Below are 20,234 nucleotides of genomic sequence, written 5' to 3' on the forward strand. Positions count from 1 at the left end.
CTTGCCATAGTGGACACAGTACCTTCAGCTCTAAGCTTTAAAAATTCTGACATGTTATGATACAAATATGACTGCATGCAACAGCTACATAGAAAGTATGGATCAGGTCTTTTACCTTTTCAAGTGGCAAAGAGATAGGCAGAGTTTAGCAAATTATTGAAATCAAGAAATATATATGATTAAGGATGACTTGCATAAGTTATGCAAATACCTCACTTTGTTCCTGACATTAAAGAGAATAGCTTCAGATAAAGTACATAGTTCATCATTGTCAGCTAATCTGCTATATATGAGCTGTGGAAAAAAACACTATACTTGACTTATCAAAGCCTCTGAGACATAGCTGACAATACTTTACATGAATGCCTTTATTGCACTCAACAAAAAAATCGTCAAATAAGAACAGAGAAATGGACAAAAGCGTTCAGTAATCTGACTAGCTGTTGAGTGTAAATTACAACTGCCCAAGACATGCAAGTCTGTGGCATACAATAACAAGTGCCATGACTATGTGCCAAATGGCTCACAATACCATTAATGACCTGAGCACTGAGGAACCTGGCAGAAGGGTGAGAGACAGCAGCAGATACCAGCTCATTCATCCTGGGGTAGGGAGGTAGTCTGGACTGATGCAGTGCTCATACCCACTAAAGACCAGCTGAACAGCAAGCAATTTGCGGACAAGGGGCATGCACTTCATAGGTTCCTATGAAGTTACTAGGCTAGTGGCCCTACAGCCCTTACAAGTATAGCCATGTTAATCCAGAGTTGCCTCAATTGTCCTTGGTTAGCTGGACACAATTCACAGAGTGAGTCTATGATAAGCACAGACTACCCCGTCCATGAGGGACATGGTGTCACCCCCAGGGTGAATTTGCAGTCTCCCATCCATTTGTTCAGGTTGCGCTTGAATACAGTTAGTGAGGAGGCTCTGCTTCACATGAAATGGAAGTTTATTCCAGAGAAGCAGCAATCCCTGGGATATGTATCTGTCTGTCCATCATGTTCTGTTAATGTCACAGGCTAGGTTAAGATCCCTAGAGCAAGTGCCTTTTGTGCCATTTGACTTGCAGATGTGCAGCATATTCATCAGAGCAGGGTCAAAGACTGCCCTGTAGGCCAGCACAAGTCACCTCTTAGCAGCCTATATGATACAGTACAGTGACAGGGCTTTCAGTCAGTCCACATAAGTCATGGTTTGGAGGCTCTGTATTTTCTTGGTGAGAAACCTCTGTGGTCTCTCCAGCCACTGCAGGTGTTTGGTGAGGTACATGCAGAAGGGAGCATTGTACTCTATTCATGGTCTGATGAGGGTCGAGTACAGTGGAGTCATAAAATTCTTAGACCTGGATGCGATGCCCTTACTTATGAGATGCATAACATAGAAGGCTTTCCTTACCACTGTGGAAACTTGGTGGCTGAAGTTCAGATTGCTATATACCTGTGTTCCCAGATCTCACACCACTGGGTATGCACTTAGGGGAGGTGCTGTCAATACGGTAATTAGCATGGAATTCTGCTTTGCTAAAGGGAATAATAATGCACTTTTTCCATTTAGTTTTAGATCATGGCTTTGGCACCAGTGATTTGTCTGTGTTAGCCCCTCCTGTAAAATGTTAACATCGTTGGGGGACTCTGTGATTGCTCCCAATTTACAGTCATCAGCAAACCTGGTAATCCAAAGGCCGTCTACTTTAGCCTGGCCTTCTGAGAAATAGAACAATAAAGGGCCCAGCACAGAATCTTGTGGTATGCCACTGGTGATGGGTCTACTGGTAGAGGTGGAGTCACCAACTTTGACATGTTTATAGATTCATAGATTAGTACTAAGCTAATTGCCCTTGTGAGCCATTTTAAGCCTAGCCAATTATCCCTTCTGAGACTCAAACCCTGCACCTTGTGTTTGTAAGGCAAACACCTTAACCATTAGGCCACCTTCCCACCATGTTCTGTCGGTGAAACAATTGGCTACCTATCTAGTGATGTAAGGGTTAATCCCCTGCTGGGAGAGTGATACCAGAGTGGGGGATTGTATCAAAAGCCTTGGCTAGGTCAACATAGGCAGTATGCATGGTCTTACCTTCATCCATTATTTTGGTGACTTTCTCAAAGACGAAGCATGATCTACCCTTAAAGAAGTCAAACTGGGTTGGGTCTAGAGTTTGAAGGACATCCATGTCCTTCTTGATAAGGACCATGATGATCCTTTCCATGGCCATGCAGATGAGGCTGGTGAGACTCATGGGTCTATAATTCCCAGGGTTGGTTGATGGCTTCCTTTGTGCAACGGGATTGCTGTTGCTGCTATCCATTCTGCAGGAACAAAGCCAGTTCTCAAGGTTACTGTTAAAGAGAATGCTGAGTGGGTCCTGTTTTAGAATGCTTAATAAGCAAACTGGGATATTATCTGGTCCCACTTGAAGACATGATTTTGGCCCTGGAGAGTGCAGACATGACCTGATCTCTAGAGATACTAGGCAGAGGACTGGTGTCAGGTATGCTTTGGGGTATGGCTGGTGAGGACAGAGGGGTGAAATTTGTGCCAAATCTGTCAGCTAGCAACCTGGCAATTTCTTCTGGTATAGTATGAGTGGTGCCATCTACTACCAGTTGGGCACATAGCTGGGCATTCCCTTTTAGGTTGTGGATGCAGTTATTATGAAGATCTTTAGCTAGGGATGCTATTTTAGCTTCATAATTAGCTTTAGATGACTTTACAAGATTTTTGATTTGCTTGTTCAAGATGTGGAGGGAATTCTTCCTCTGTGGAGTCAGATCCCTCTTGCCCTTAGACATCACTTTTTTCCTTTTGTTATATAAACTGTTTATACTTGAGGTCCACCATGGTGGCTTGGTTTTTCAGGGGGACCTGGTTTTAATCCAGTCAGGTACATCAGAGTCTATACAGTTGCTCAAGTGTTTATATAGGGCATTTGTGTACACCTATGCATAGGAGTCAATGTTTGTGATTGTAAAGGGGGGGGGGTAAAACCATTGTTTAGTAGGCTATAGTTTTCTTTGCAAAAGTTTTTTAGTTTTTTGCTTCTGTGGTGGTGACAGGTTCAACAGTTACTTTGAATGAGACTGATTTATAGTCCGACCTTACTAGGGGGGCATCACACAAGGGAGAAGTGCAGTGACCCCCCCCCCCATGTTGGTGAGTACTGTGTCTAGGAACATTTGAGCCCCAAGTGGGGGTGTAGAGTATCTGTTCCAGAGCATTTGTATTGACAAAGTCCAGGAAACTCTTGGTGAATATGTTCGTGCTCATGTATGTCACCCAGTTGCTGGAAGGATAGCAAAATCCCCCAGGACTAAGGTGTTGGGCAGTATGGTGAGTAACTCCAGTAAGTTCAGGTAGGTGGTTTGCACTTCTTGGTTCATGGTGTGGGGACCTATAGCTAGCAATGATGTGGTAGGGTATTTTGCCTAAAGTTAATTGGACATGGAGTAGTTTGAGAGAGTCATACTGTCAGACCAGCCTCAAGGTGTACTTGGCTTTAATAAAGATGGATACAACTCCACCTTTGGTTCTTTCACAATCATTTTGAGGTCTGAATGTGTGGAAGGCACTGTAGCCTTGCACGGTCAGGGTGCTCTCTGTGGCCTTGAACCATGTCTCAGTGACTGCACAGACAGCATCTTCCAAGGTGATGAATGCTTCCAAGGAGGGCAGTTTCATGTTTAGACTCCTATTAAGCAGCAGAAGCTTGAGTTTGTTTCAAGTGGATTTTGCTATCTTGGAAATTTTGTTCTGTTGACATTGCCTAAAAATGGCACTATGGGGGAGGCAAGCACATTTTCCAGTATCCAGAATCCTAGAGTAGACAGGTGCAGACCATCTCTGGCAAAGCACAGTGGCCTGTCAACCTTGTCTTTCCAGGCTGACAGATACTGGACCCCTCTGGAATGACACCACAAACTAATTGAAGTCAATAATTTTTTGTTTATATTGTGGCATCATCCTGGTTAAAGGTAGAATGCTGCTTAGGGCTAGTGTCATACCTGCCTGGGATGCACAGCCATAAGGGCCTGAAGGTCAGACACCCTTCTAGCTGAAGTAAGAGCCAAAAGAAAAACAGTCTTCCAAGTGCAATACTGTAAGGAAGCTGAAGCAGCAGGCTTAAAAGGAGCATGAGCCAATTTTTCAAGAACAAAATTAAGGTCCCAGGAAGGAGGAATAGGCTTCCTGGGAGACCTAACATGAAGGACCCCTTTAAGGAATTGTTTGACTTCAAATCTAGAAGCCAAAAGGGGAGTCAAAGACAGACAGGCAGAAATAGCTGACAGGTGGGCTTCAACCGAAGAGTATGGCAAGCCAGCATTGAGTAATTCACACAAAAGACAGAACCAAAAAGAACTTCCACAGAAAGAAGATCCAGGTTAAAACCAAGACACCAAACAGAAAATCTCTTCCATTTGGATAAATAAGATTTCCTGGTAGGGGGTTTCCTGACCTTCAGAACTCTATATGCACATCCACAGAAAAAAGGTGCCTAAAAGGGAACAAGACCCCTTGTCTTGTTTGAGTAGGTCCACCCTGTGAGGTAATTTGGGATGACTGCCCTTGACTACATGCAGGAAAGGAGAGAACCAATGCTGTCTGGGCCAAGAGAGAGTTACCAACAAGATTTTGGGAGAATGTTTTTCTACCTTGAACATGACCCTAGGTATGAGAGGAAGGGGAGAGAAGGCAGAAAGAAACATCCCCTTCCAACGGAAAGACAGGGCACATCCATCTTCCAAAGCCAGAGGGCATGGGACTCTGGTGCAAAAGAGAAAGTTGCCTGTTCAGAGGAGAGGCAAAAAGATATACCCGAGGAGTAGTACTCCACTGGTGGACAATGTTTAGAGACACATCTCTGTGAAGCATTCACTCAGAAGTCTGAGTTACGGATCTGCTCAGAGAGACTGACACAATGTTCTGATCTGAAGGAATATAAACAGTATGAAGAGTCACGTGAAACTGGACAGCCAGATTACAAACCTGAAGAGCTAGTCTGCACACGAGGCAAGACCATGTCCCCCCTTGCTTAATGATGTACCAAATCACTGCGGTATTGTCTGTAAAGATTTTTAGGGCACTGAAAGCATAGAGAATGGAAGGCCTGAAGGGTCAAAAGTGCCCTCATCTCTTTTATGTTGATATGGTCTTTCTTTTGGTGAAGAGACCAGAGACCCTGAACCTTCAGAGGGTCAAAAGAAGGTCCCCACTCCATGTCTGAGGCATCTGAAGAGAGTTCCTGAGCTGTGATTGGAGGCTAGAAAGGAAACCTTGGGTTGATGATGTTGATGAATCCACCACTGAAGCTCTAGCTTAAGGCTTGGAAGAGGAGGACTTGGAAAGTCTAAAAGATAACAATGTTGAAGCTAGATTAACTTTAGGAACCACTCTAGGTTTCTCATATGAAGCCTGGCAAGAGGAAGGATAGGAATGGTGGAAGCCATGAAACCTAGAGCCCTCAAACTCCCTGGCCATAATTTAGACCAAAAGAAGAAGGGAGTGAAAGAAAGCAATCACAGTCAAAGCCTTGGGAGGAAGCATAGGAATGATCTGGAGCCTGTACCTGAGAAAAAAAATGATCCTGAGAAGGAGTCAGAAAGTATTTTTGGAAATACACCTTAAATCCTAAGCTTTGCAGCAAATAACACAGTGGAGATACTGAAGCAAAGTCCCTAGAGAGGAAGCCTGAATGAGCAGATCATCCAGATAAAGAAAAAATTGTACTCCTCTCATCCTGCAAAAAGTAATCACAGGAGAGAGGCATTTGTTGAAGACCCTCGGGGCAGTAGAGAGGCCAAAGGGCAAAGCAGAGAACTGAAAATACAAGGAAGAAACAGAGAAATGTAAAAATGTCCTGAAATGGGGATGAATAGGAATATGGAGATAGGCATCATTGAGATCCGATAGACTAGGAAAGCCTGAGGTAGAACAAGAGGAAACAAGGTTTGAAGGGATAACATTCAAAAGGGGGGATACCTCAAAAAGGTGTTAAGGTGGGAAGGACTGAGAATAGATCTTTGGCTGCCTTTTTTCCTGGGAGCTGTTCCAGAGGAGGTTGAGGAATGCCCAAAAAAGGGGAAGGGATTTCCAAACCATGTAATAACCCTGATGCATGATGGTTAGAACCCAAGAATCCTGAGTGATTCTTACCTAACTGGGAAGTGACAGGAAAGGATGAAGAGAGAGAAAAATTTGGTTTAGAAAGGAGGGAAGATGGTAGTCGGGCAGAACCTGGCTTGTCTGGAAAAGGAGGCTTCTGAGCTGTAGGAGTCTGAATGACCTTCTAACACCCATTTTACCTTTGGGAGTAGGACGATACTGTCTACAAACAAAGACAGACTTGGTAGAATAATTCCTCTGAAATTTGGGAATAGGGAAACAAAAATATGTTTTAATTCCTCCATAGCCTTACCCTTTTCCTGAAGAGACATAAAAAGCTCAGCAGCTGCAAAACCAAAGAGATTTTTATTGTCAAGAGGTGCATCCATCAGCTTGGCCTGAAGGCAAAGCCAGGAATACCTCCTCAACATAGAACCAAAGGCAGCAGCTGCATCATAAAGTACAGTTTTGTACCTACCATAAATGTAGATGTCCGATAGATATGCAACTGCAGTCCTTACATATGGGTTGTCCTGCCTCAGGCAGCCCTTCGGTCGGCCGGATTCCAAAGTCTGGGTCTGGCGTCGGCTGATGTCACCTCCTCCCCGACGTCAGAGCGGCTGGGGTATATAAGCATTAGCCGACGCCATCTTCCTCAGTGTTTCTTGCCCCAGATGCCAGGTGCCCTCTAAGGAAGGCTAAATTTAGAAACTGGATAAAAAATTCCAGACATACACAACAGTAATAAACAGATACACCATAACAGATATCCCCAACTAATTAGAAAGGAGGGAAGTGGACCCAATATACAGAGGGGTAGGAGGGAGGGAAAGCCTGACTGCAGTTGCATATCTATCGGACATCTACATTTATGGTAGGTACAAAACTGTACTATGTCCTTCAAGAATGCAACTGCAGTCCTTACATATGGGTTGAATACCATAGCCAAGCTGGGGGTGGTAGGCTCTAAGATAAAGATGGTGTAGCTATAATGCCCTCCAGGACTGCCGAAGCAAAGCCTGCTCGGGATCTGGAATATAAAGGCAGGTTGTAGTGTTTGGAAAATGTATGCATGGAGCTCCATGTAGCAGCTTTTAGAATGTCCTTTGTAGCCACCCCTCTTAGAAAGGCTGTGGAGGTGGCTGTAGCTCTGGTGGAGTGTGGCCTGATATTGGCTGGCACACCCTTCCCATGGAAAGAATAACAGAATCTGATGCAATGTCCAATCCATTTTGAAATTGTTTGTTTGGAAATTGCCTTTCCTTGCACTCCAGCAGCCTATGCTACAAATAGTTGGTCAGACTTTCTGTTGGCCTTTGTTCTGTCCAAGTAGTAGCGCAGTTGTCTGTGTATGTCCAAAGTGTGCAGCAGCTTTTCCCCTTTATTTTGAGGATTGGGGAAGAAGGTAGGCAGGTGAATTGCTTGATTTAGACACAGCCTGGATATCACTTTTGGCATAAAAGAAGGATTGGTTCTTAAAGAAACTCTGTCCTGATGAAAAATGAGAAATGGAGGTACTGCCATGAGGGCCTGTATCTCTGATACTCTTCTTGCTGAGGTAATTGCCAACAGGAAAACTGTTTTCCAGGAGAGAAATTGCAATTCTGAAGATGCTGCTGGCTCAAAAGGAGGAAGAGTTAATTTTTCCAACACAAAGTTGAGATCCCATGCAGGCACTGGTGGTTTTCTGGGAGGTTTGATATTCTTTATCCCTCTTAGAAATTGTCTTAGCAAAGGATGTGAAAACACAGGTGGATCAGTGTTGTATTTTGCTGAAATTGCTGAAGCGTGTATTTTTATGGAAGAATTGGAAAGTCCATTATGCAGCATTTCTGCCAAGTATTCTAGTATCTGTGGGATGCTCATTACTGATGCATCCTGACCCTTGTTGGCATTCCAGATGTTGAATCTCTTCCATTTGGCTGAATAGGTTTTTCTGGTGGAAGGTCTGCGTGCTTCCAATAAGATCTGTTGAACTTCCTTGGAGAGAGAGATATGGGGAGAAATCATGGAACCCTCCAAGCTGTCAGCTGCAGAGTTTGCAGGTTGGGATGAACCGTCCTGTAATTGTGCTGTGTCAAAAGTAGAGGCCATTGAGGCAGGGGCCACGGCTTGGTGCAAGTTATGCTCCTTAGTAATGGGTACCAGTGCTGTCTTGGCCAATCTGGAGCTATTAAGATGCCTTTCGGTTGTTCTGCTTTGATCTTCAGTAACACCTTGGTCATTAATGGTAGAGGTGGGAATGCACAGATTGTTAGAGAGTTCCAGCTGAAGGAGAGAGCATCCATTCTCCAGGCCTGTGGATGGTGTGTCCTCGAGCAGAACTTTTTCAGATGATGATTGAGGTGTGAGGCAAAGAGATCTATGTCCGGCCTCCCCCATGCATGAGTTATTTGTGCAAAAATGTCTGGATGCAACATCCATTCGTGCAGGTCCAGGATGTTTCTGCTTAGACTGTCTGCCAGAACATTGTCCTTGCCCGGAACAAACTGGGATTGTAGCTGTATGTTCAGTTTCAGGGACTTTTCCCAGAGAGTCATTGTTAGTCTGCAGAGGGGGTAAGAATGAGTACCTCCCTGTTTGTTTATGGACCACATAACAGTGGTGTTGTCTGTCTTTATTAGCAGTTGACCTTGTTGAAGATAGTTTCCAAAGACCTCGATTGCATGAATTACAGCTAACATCTCTTTTTGACTGATGTGTAGATGCACTTCCCGGGGGGTCCATTGCCCTTGAATGCATCTGCCCTCCATGTGCGCCCCCCATCCATGGTCTGAGGCGTCTGTTGTAATGGTTTGGCTTGTTTGAGGTTTGTTGAAAGGCATACCTTTGTTTAACTGGCTTGCTTGGGCCCACCACAAAAATTCCCTTTGTAGACATGGAATGAGTGGGATAATTGCTTCTAAATTGTGGCTGTGTTGAGACCATAAACTTTTTAGGTACCATTGTAGTTTTCTCATGTGTAGTCTTGCCAGTGGAATCAATAGGATGCAAGATGCCATGAAACCCAAGGCCTGCAGGATTTTCCTTGCAGTCATCTGGGTGAGCTTTGCTAGGCTTTTGAAGTAATCTGGTAATTGTTCTTGCTTTTCTTCTGTGAGGAAAGACATTTGTGATTTTGTGTCTAGTTTGGCTCCTAGAAAAATTATTTGTTGAGATGGCAGTAGTCTTGATTTTTGTATGTTGACTGTGTATCCCAAAGCCTGTAGTAAGTGAATGACATAATTCAAGTTTTTTGTCAAGGCTTGCTTGCTTGCTGTCCGCTTGTATAAGGCAGTCGTCCAGGTAAGGGTATATTTGTATCCCCTGGAGTCTGCAGTGTGCAATTACTGATGCCAGGCATTTCGTGAATACTGTGGGCGCAGTAGATAAGCCAAAAGGCAATGCTGAGAATTGATAATGCTCTGACCCTGCAAGAAATCTGAGGTATCTTCTGCAACTGTGTCTGATTGGGACATGCAAGTATGCCTCCTTGAGGTCCAGAGTAACCAGCCAAGACCCCTTGCCCAGCATGGGAAGGAGTTGCTGTAGTGTCAGCATTTTGAATGTTGGCACAATGAGAAAAGTGTTTAGAGCGGACAAGTCCGGTATAGGTCTCCATTGCTTTTCTTTTCTTGGAACAAGGAACAGTCTTGAGTAGAATCCCTGGCCTTGTTCCTGAGGAGGAACCTTTTCTATTGCTTTGATTTGTAGCAGCTTTGAAACCTGTACGAGTGCCTCTGACCTTTGATTTTGTGGCCGGTTTGGCATGCCTTGTCTTGTTGGTAAAGTATGGAAGTGGAACCTGTAGCCTTGGTCTATTATATCCAGAATCCATTTGTCCCTTGTTAAAACGTGCCAATTTTTTGAAAATATTTTCCGCCTAAAGGTGCTTCTCTTTGAGACTTGGTCGGCGGTGTCAAAGTCAAGTCATTGTGATTGTCCCTGTGGAGCAGTTGAAGTCCCTGCGCCACTTCTCTGATTAGTCGGTTGCCATTGGTGTCCCCTGTAGGAGCCTCGGTATTGCCCTCTCCCTCGGGCATGCCTGTTTTTTCCCCTTTGGAACTTGTCAGTGTCTGGAAAGGACCAATTCTTCGAAGGCCAATTCCTGCTGAACCTTGGTGGCTGAACCTGGAGGAAATCTTTGACTGTTTGCACTGATTTAGCCTTTTCCTCAATTGATTTCAACACATCCTGAGCATTAGCACCAAATAGCTTGCGTTTTTCCAGAGGTGCATCTAGAAGCTTCACTTTAACATGATCTGGCAATGCCTGTTCTTTCAACCAAGCATGTCTACGTATGACGGCCCCTGTCATAGCTGCCCTACATGAAGCTTCCAATGCATCATAACCACACTGAAGAAGATGACTGTTAATCTGCTGTGTATTATGAACCAAATCCTTCAAGGCCTTTCTATCTAAAGGCTCAGGAGAGGCTAACTTTTTCTGCAAATCATCCATCAAAAAATCCTGATACTGAAAATATGAAAAAGGCAATTAAGGGCCCTCATGGCAAGGGTGGTTGAGGTATAAACTTTTTTTCCCCCACCTCTCCAGGGACCTAGATTCCCTGTCTGCGGGCAAAGGATTTTTGGCCGTGAAGTGGCCACCCCTTTGGGCCCCTGGGAAATAGGTTCTAGATCAACAGAATGGGCCTTAAAGAGATGTTTATGAGTTTCAGGAACTCTGTAATATCTGTCTGGCTTGACAGGAGCAGGAGGGAGAGAATAGTACAGTTTTGTACCTACCATAAATGTAGATGTCCGAGAGGTATGCATCTGCAGTCCTAACAAATGGGTTGTCCTGCCTCAGGCAGCCCTTCGGTCGGCCGGATTCCAAAGTCTGGGTCTGGCCTCGGCTGATGTCGCACTTCACCGGACGTCATAGCTGCAGTTCATCGGGTATAAAGGCATCAGCCGACGCCATTTTCCTCAGTGTTTCTTGCCCCAGATGCCAGGTGCCCTCTAGGAAGGCTAAATTTGGATAAATGCAAATGTTTCCAAACAATAGAGAGCAAATAGAAATAAACCTGTATATACATATATACAAACAAATACACCATAATAGATTCCCCCAGCTAGCTACAAGATGGGCAAATACCCTAGGAGTACCACAGAGGGGAAGGAGGGTGGGTAATCCTGACTGCAGATGCATACCTCTCGGACATCTACATTTATGGTAGGTACAAAACTGTACTATGTCCTTCAAGGATGCATCTGCAGTCCTAACAAATGGGTAGAATACCACAGCCAAACTGGGGGAGGAGGTACTAAGAAGATTATGGTGTAGTTAAGATCCCTTGCAAAACAGCAGTGGCAAAACCTGCTCGGGATCTGGAGTATAAAGGTAGATTATAATGCTTGGCAAATGTATGCACGGAGCTCCAAGTAGCAGCCTCTAAAATGTCTTTGGTGGCCACTCCTCGTAAAAAAGCTGTAGTAGTGGCTGTAGCCCTTGTAGAGTGAGGTCTGATGTTTTCTGGAGTTGTCTTTCCATGACAAGAGTAACAAAATCTAATGCAATTTCCTATCCATTTTGAGATTGTCTGTTTTGAAATTGCTTTTCCTTCCATTCCTGTTGCATATGCTACCAGAAGCTGGTCAGTTTTCCTATTGTTCTTGGTTCTGTCCAGGTAGTAGCGCAATTGCCTATGCACATCCAAGGTATGTAGTAGTCTTTCCCCCCCGTTCTGTGGGTTGGGGAAGAATGTAGGTAGGTGGATTGCTTGGTTTAATGATACCCTGGAGACCACCTTTGGCATAAAAGTAGGATTAGTTCTCATGGACACTCTATCCTGATGGAAGATAAGGAAGGGCTGTACTGCCATTAATGCCTGTAATTCAGAAACCCTTCTTGCTGAAGTGATTGCCAGCAGGAAAGCAGTTTTCCAAGATAAGTACTGTAATTCTGCTGTTGCTGCTGGTTCAAAAGGGGGAAGTGTCAACTTTTCTAACACAAAGTTCAAGTCCCATGTAGGCAATGGTGGCTTCCTTGGTGGCTTTACATTTTTAATTCCTCTCAAGAACTGCCTGAGTAGAGGATGAGAAAAGACTGGAGGATCCATGTTGTATTCTGCTGAAATAGCTGGCATGAATCTTAATGGATGAGTAGGACAGGCCATTGTGGAAAAGCTCAGCTAAGTATTCCAGGATGTTAGCTATGTTTGCCAGTGATACATTTTCTCCTTTTGCTTCACTCCAAATGAGATATCTTTTCCATTTTGCTGTATAAGTTTTTCTTGTTGAGGGTCTGCGAGCCTCCAAGATAATGTCTTTAACCCTTTGAGATAAATCTGGGTTATTTTGTCTTATGCAATGTTCCAAGCAGCTAGCTGCAGTGTTTTCAAGTTTGGATGCAGGATTTTGAAGTTGTTCTGTGTTAGCAGTAAAGGAACTAGAGGTAGAGGCCATGCGTGTTCCCGAGACATACTCCTCAGTAGTGGGTACCAATGCTGCCTTGGCCAGTCTGGAGCTATCAGGATGATCCTTGGGTGATCTTCTTTGATCTTTAGTAGCACTTTGTGCATCAAAGGAAGAGGTGGGAATGCATATGCTGTCAGGTTTTTCCAACTGAAAGATAGGGAGTCCACCTTCCAAGCAAGTGGGTGGTATGTCCTTGTGCAGAATTTTTTCAATTGGTGGTTGTGTGGGGATGCGAATAGGTCTATTTCTGGTAGTCCCCATTTTCTTGTAATGGATTTGAAGATGTCTGGATGCAGTATCCATTTGTGGGCATCCGTTGTAGTTCTGCTTAAGATGTCTGCTAGTATATTTTCTTTTCCTGGCACAAATATTGCCTGGAGCTGAATGTTGAGGTTCAGGGCCACATTCCAGAGGTCCATTGCCATCCGGCATAGAGGATATGAATGTGTGCCTCCCTGTTTGTTGATATACCACATAACTGTGGTGTTGTCCGTTCTTATCAGCAAATGACCCTGTTGAAGAAACGGTCTGAATGTCTGAATTGCCAGCTTTACTGCCAGCATCTCTTTTTGATTTATGTGTAGGTTCAGCTGGTCTTGAGTCCATAAGCCTTGTATGCACCTGTCCAGCATGTGTGCCCCCCAACCAAGATCTGAGGCATCCGTGGTGATAGTCTGGCTCGGGTGAGGGCTGTGGAAAGGCAGTCCTTCGTTCAATTGACAGGCCTGGGCCCACCATTGGAATTCTTGCTTCAGGCATGGAATTATTGGAATTTGGGTTTCTAGGCTGTGCTTGTGCTGAGACCATAAATTCCTTAGGTACCATTGCAACTTCCTCATATGTAGTCTGGCATGTGGAATCAATATTATGCAGGATGCCATGTAACCCAGGGCTTGCAGGACTTTCCTTGCTGTAAGCTGGTTCTGCGTTGATAATGCCATGAAATAGAGTGGTAGGTGCTTCTGTTTTTCTGCTGTGAGGAATGCCATTTTGTTTGATGTGTCCAGTTCTGCAATCTCTGGTTCTGACCGACCGGCACTTGTGAACAGCTTCTGCTTCGGGTGCCACGCGGCAAGAAAGACTGAGGAAAATGGCGTCGGCTGATGCCTTTATACCCGCTGAACTGCAGCTATGACGTTGGGTGAAGTGCGACATCAGCCGAGGCCAGACCCAGACTTTGGAATCCGGCCGACCGAAGGGCTGCCTGAGGCAGGACAACCCATTTGTTAGGACTGCAGATGCATCCTTGAAGGACATCAGGAGAAGCACTCGACTCTGAGTACACATCATCCAATACATCTAACACTGGAGGAATAGCTAAAGGCCTGTGCTGGGGAAGCTTAAGGAAGGTACAAAGCCATTTCCTGGAGTCGGAAAATTCCTGGCTCTGCCACTGAGAATGCTCTCTCATGGAGTGGAGAATTTCCCCAAAAGAAATATCCTCAGGAGGAGAGGCAGAAGGAATAGATTCCTCAGCATCAAAATCCTCGTAGGCCTGGAAGGACTCTTCTTGGGTATCTGAGTGATCAGAATCACCAGAGGCTTCATCTGAGGAAAGGGTGTCTGCCTGCTCAACCCTGGGCCTTTTGTCTGAAGGCGGCTGAGAACCTCTGTCAGGATGGGCCTGGGAACCTCTGATTAAGGAAATTAGATCTGCAGCTAAAGTCATGATCTGTTTATCAGAAGTGGAACCCTGAGGAAAAGATTTAGGAGGGTGAGACTTAGCCTGGCTGGCAGCCTTAGCATGTGTGTAGGCCTTGATTGACATGGACACCTGAGGCCTAGCTGCCCCATGTGCTGGAGTAACTTTGTCCACCGGTATGGTCTCAGGCAAATCTTGGGCTTCGGTTTCTGGAGGAAAATCAACAACCGGCACCGGCGTAGGCTCTGGGGCCGAAGTGAACGATAAAGCGGTGTCGTTGGTCTGGAGCGGTGGAATAACTGCCTCAGAAGAGACAGATGCACTCGCGGTAGGTTTTGGCGTGGTGTCGGTGGAAGTCACGGGCCGAGAATGTCGGTCCCAGTCCTTCCGTTTTTTGGAAATATGTGTAGTCGGTTGTTCCGACGGCATGATATAGGAGTATTTTTCGCCAAAAAAGTCTTCAGCAAATTCTGCTCGGCGCCTGAGTGTGCGCTTATTGAAGCAAGCACAGGCAGCACAGGCCGAGACGTCGTGGTCTGGGCCAAGGCAGGGAAGGCAGTAAGAATGGAAGTCCTTATGATGTATTTGTTTACCACAAGACAAACAGTTATTAACTTTTGCAGTTTTATCTGACATCGGCTGAGGCAAGAAAAGGTTCCCCAATGGGGTACTTCGCTTTTTGATGACTTCGGTACTGAAAACACAGGAGCTAGCCGACCGGCACTTGCGAACTGTTTCTGCTTCGGGCACCACGCGGCAAGAAAGACTGAGGAAGATGGCGTCGGCTAATGCTTACATACCCCAGCCGCTCTGACGTCGGGGAGGAGGCGACATCAGCCGACGCCGGACCCAGACTTTGGAATCCGGCCAACCGAAGGGCTGCCTGAGGCAGGACAACCCATATGTAAGGACTGCAGTTGCATTCTTGAAGGACATCTACATTTAATGGAATGGCGATATACTTGAGAAGCGGACTCCCACAAAGAGAGAGACAAAGCCTTCCCCTCAGAATCAGGAAGGTCTGAAACAACTTAAAAAGCCTGAGAGAGAATTGACAAAAAATACCTAGTCATATGGGTCTGGTAATTCACAGCCCTAAAAGCCACAGCAGCAGAAGTGCACATCATCTTACCCGATCTTTCCATGGTTTCATTGTCCTTGTCAGTGGGAAGGAGCTTAATAGAAGGTAAAAGCTTGGAGGGTTTATCAGTAGAAACAAAAATAAAAGAAGGGTCAGCAGGGAGATGCTTATAAAGAAATTTACAATCAACAGGCATCTTATAAAACCTATCAGGTGTTTTAGGAGCAGGGGGCTGGCAATCAGGAGGCTTGGAAGCTGCAGAAAATGTGTTTAACAAGGTAGCAAGAATAGGAGGAACAGCAGGGGGCTTAGGAGACTCCATTTGAAGGAGGTCATAATACCTCTTCTGAACATCAGAAACATGGGTACAGTTCCATTTGAAAAATCCTATCAAACAGGAAACAGTATCATCAAAGAAAATCTCCTCAAAAGGAGAATCTGGACTAAGAGTCTTCTTCCTCAGAACCATAGTCCAAAGGAGAAGGAATCTGGGAGGAATAAGCCAAAGATTCATCAGAATCTACTTCATCATCAGAAGAATCTTGCTCCCTAGGTCTCTTAAGGGGAAGAGAGGACCAAGGGGTGGGGGCTTCAAAGCCATAACAGCATTAAACAGACCCTGTATAAAATCCTGTCATTCTCTCTGAGGATCCTTAGGTGCATGGGAAACATGCTTAGTCTTCTACTTCCTTTTCAAAGGGATGTCAGCCATAAACATCTTAAGCAGTTAGGACCCCTGCCAACACTCAGTCAGCTTAGTGGGAATCTCCTCCCCAATAAAAATTTGCAAACACCCCTAGGCCCTTCTGATATAATCAGCTGTGGTTGCCCCTGAACATCTGAAATGAACATCTGCAGAGCCTCTGAGAACATGTGAGAAGCTGGGTCCATGCTGTCCTTCAAAGCATTTGTAGCAGAGGAATCCAACTGAAGAACCAGGAGATCCTCTGGGCTTTCATCAGCCTCGAGAGAGACATCCAGTGGAGGCAGTACAGCAGAAGAATCCAACAGAACTTTCTTGGCCGCCTTCTTCACGGATGGCGGACCCTCATGCTGGGATGATTCCACCATTGTACCTTGAGAAGCAATTTGAAACGTTGGTTCTCTAGGTAAACAGCTAAACAGCAGACAATTACACAAAGTTTTAGGGACAAACACTTAACAAAATAAGACAAGATGTATGGTCGTGAGAAGCACCTAAGCAAAACAAACACTGCTCATTCATAGGATGATACTAGGCTATTGACATGACGGTCTTTACAAGCTTAGCTGTTAAATCCCAATATAATACTAGATGAGAAATATCATGATGGCCCTTATGGGGAATCTGTCACCCACACTGGCATTTCCCCTTTCTGGATGACATGAAATCGAACAATCACACACACACACAAAAAAGAGGAAAAACCCCAATGGGCACTTACCAGAAAATGGCTTGGCAACCAGTAAATGAAAGAGCACTCAGACTGATGATCAGAGATGGTGTTTAGATTGGTGGCAAAAAAGTTCCGAGGAAGGTATAGCCGTATGTAACCTTTATGCCCTATGCCATGCACGGAAAGCATACTTATGATGTACAATGTCCCTATTACAACCTAAGGGTTTCGTGTACTGGCTGGATGTCAGGCTACCCTTGGCAGGGGATACCTAATGTAATTAAAACTGCAACAGTGACATGGAAGGATATCTTATAGTACATTACATCTTTTATTCGCTAGGTCATTTAAGGAATGCAAGATTCCTTAAGACTGAAGACATGCACTTGTTACACCCATCTTTAAAGGAAAGGGAATAGGAAAACCCTACAGTAATACAGGCCCATAAGTTTACTTTCTAATTGTGGAAAAATAATGTAGATGGTTATTCTGAATAAATTATTGTCAGAATTGGAAAGGGTGGACTTGAAACTATACAGAAGTATGCATATGTTGAAAATATATTTAAATATCTGGATCATGATGTGCTAGAACAATAAAATAACAGCTACAAATGAAAAAAGTGTGTCAAGATGTAATTTTATATACAATTATCTTTAGACTTTGATAGGATCATACACAAAACAATGCTCAACAAATTAGAACAACTAGGTATTAATGCAATTTGCATAAGATAGACAGCTGCATGGCTTACAATTAGGGCATGGCAAATATTCAGCAATTGGACAAGTGAAATTCTAGGTTATAGTCAGGATATGTCACAAAGCTTTTATCCTAGATCCATACTTATTTAGGCTGTATCGTTTAAATCCATCTTTTTCATCTGATGTGTTCTACAGCCTGTATGCAGATGACTTGAAAATGTGTAAATGAATATACATTTTACAGACAGGGTTTGTCTGCCAAATAATTTGACTAAATTGACCATTTATACACAGGAGATAAATATGCTGATAAATACGTGAAAAACAATGCATATGACATTTGGGAGGCAGACTGAAGAGTGCATATTTAATGTAACTCACAGTGATAGAAACTGTAGATTCACTTAAGGACCTGGGTATATGGGTAAATCCAGCTTTAAGTTTTTCTGATTATGTCAACCAATTTGTTAATGCCAGTTCGAAAACTACAGGCTATATAAAAAAGGTCTTTGAAGTCTAGAAAATCATAAATGAAATTTTTGTTTGAAAGTTACATTTGACCCAAACTAGAATATGGAAAAATATGGAAACCTTATAAGAAAGTTATCAAGAGTACACTGGAAAGCATACAGTGGGAATATACCCAAGGCATTCATGGATATGAAAATTTAAGTTATTATGCAAGACTGGTGTGACGAAAGGATGTACTGCCAGCACAGCTAGCTGGAATTTTGTAAATAATTATATGGCACTTGTGAATATCAAACTGATTTATACAAGATGCTTGTGTTATAAAGGTATTAGAACTGTGTGTCATACAAGATGCTAGTGTTACAAATGTATTAGAACCTTATGTCATGTGTATATCAAACTGATTTGTACAGACGTTTGTGTTTTAAAGGTATTTGCAAAGTGTTTATGTTTAAAATCTATCCACAGTGTGCACTAATACACAGAACAGAACAGAAATGAATATGCACTATTGTAACTGTTTACATGTATATGATTTAGCAGAGGAGACTGGAAATCAGGAGGTTAACCTTGGTCCAGCAAACATTAAAATATATCTGAAATTAAATCACTTTATAGGCTAAGCCATAAAAATGCTATCTCACAGGTTTCAATCCAGCTAGAGACACCAAGTATGTACTAGGAAGCTTTCTGTATTGTCTTTGGGTGAAATAATTACTACTCTGGAAGTGTGGAGATATGCAATTGTTTTATAACTTCCAGCACCTGCCAAAGATCTGAGCAAAAGTCCTTGTGTGTGTATTTTTTTTCGGGTAGGTAGTATATCCTTGCCAGCTGTCAGCAATGGGGGTTTGCATGGGAACTAGAAGTCAGATGAACAGAAGTGATGCCACTCTGGAAGCTATCCCAGAGGTAGCGTTTTAGGTATTATTTTTAGAAATTGCTTGGGGAGAATGACCATTCTGTATTCTGTCTTGGGCCAGACAACAAGGAGGACCATTCACCACATCATCTGCCTTGCTCTATTAAGCAAGTTATTAGGGACTAGTATAATTCTCTTAGTTTCAGTTAGTAATATAGTGAAGCTTAGTTTAGTTATTGTTTTTCTTTATTTGTCTGAACCTGTTCTACAGTGTTATTTTAAATATTTCTGTGATTTGAACTCTGAAGGCACTGTGAATATATACTTAGCACTTTCTTGTTCTTTATTATTAAATATATTTAAACCTTTCATTGTGGCTAATCTTTGTACAGATATTTAAGTTTTGAGTACACTTGCATATTTATTTGGTGACACTGTATGGGCCACTCAACAGCCTTGCTGTTGGTCAAACTACCATTTGTATTTATATTAATTTCACTCAGTATATTGGGTACCACTGTAAGGGCCTTAAATAGCTGGTGAGGGGGTTTGCTGACAGTGATAACTACCTTATAGTCTTGAGTAAAAGGGGGCATAGCTAGCAAACGTGTGCCAGCCTTTTCCAGGTGTGTGCATGTATGTGCACAAATCAAATCTCAAAAAGCATGTATGTCAGCTACTTGGGCATGGACACAAAGCACTGGTTGGCCAGAAAGGGTGTTAGAGGACTTGGCTTGGAATCCTGACTAAGGACTCAACTCTATAGCTGTGCCAGTGGGGAGTTTTACTAGGGATCTGGAGAAAAAGAGAGGAACCAGCCCTGGACTGACTGTTTCCTGCATGCTCTTAAGGAAAGTTGTGCTTGATTGTGCTTGATGTAGAGACCTGGATCTGGAGATAGTGTGTGTGTACCTATTATCCTCCCAGTTAATGTTCCCCACTGGTGCCAGTAGTGGGGATAGAGGCTCCTTGATTACTGGCCCAGAGGTGGAGGGTCTTCACATATTGGTTGGCAGTGGTAGGATATCCACATCATATACTGTTTGGTAGTGGTGGGATCACCACATCGCATACTAGTTGGCAGTGGTTGGATCATCACATCACATATTGGTGAACAGTTATGTGGATACTGAACTCCTGCAGCCTGTAAGCAGTGATCACTAAAGATGATGTTTGTACTCTCAAGCAGCCACACAGTAGACATTCAAAATTTTATATAACTGATTTTTTTTTTTTTTTAGCTTAGTCAGTCAGGGAGAGCAAGCAAGGATGTCAGCAGAGGATTGTAGCAGGCTAACAAAGAGCCAGCTGAGATATGCCAAGCCAAAGGACTGGTGCATGCCAACCTTACTAAAGGGGAAATGATTGCAGCCCTAATGACAACTGCATCAGAGATCAGCAACCAGGAAGACAGCTAGACTGGCCTTTGGCATGTACTGCTCTCAGAAAATGGACAGCTCAACTTCTCCTCAGAGGACTTAAAAATCCATCTGGAGTTTGAGAGACTTGAGGCCAAAAGTTTGGAACTAGAATCAGCAAAGCGAATGTGGCATTTGGAGGCTGAAGAAAAAGAGACAGAGAGATGTCTGGAAGC

General features: G+C 43.8%; 1 protein-coding gene across 4 annotated transcripts in view; it reads right to left on the reverse strand.

Annotated features, from left to right (window-relative positions):
- The window catches only part of GRIP2 (glutamate receptor interacting protein 2), a 2,580,489-nt gene that overhangs the window by 189,571 nt on the left and 2,370,684 nt on the right, over positions 1-20,234 (reverse strand). The window lies entirely within an intron of this gene.

The sequence above is a fragment of the Protopterus annectens genome, chromosome 7.part1 (assembly GCF_019279795.1).
Source record: "Protopterus annectens isolate FY-2018-M chromosome 7.part1, PAN1.0, whole genome shotgun sequence".
Taxonomy (NCBI): domain Eukaryota; kingdom Metazoa; phylum Chordata; order Ceratodontiformes; family Protopteridae; genus Protopterus; species Protopterus annectens.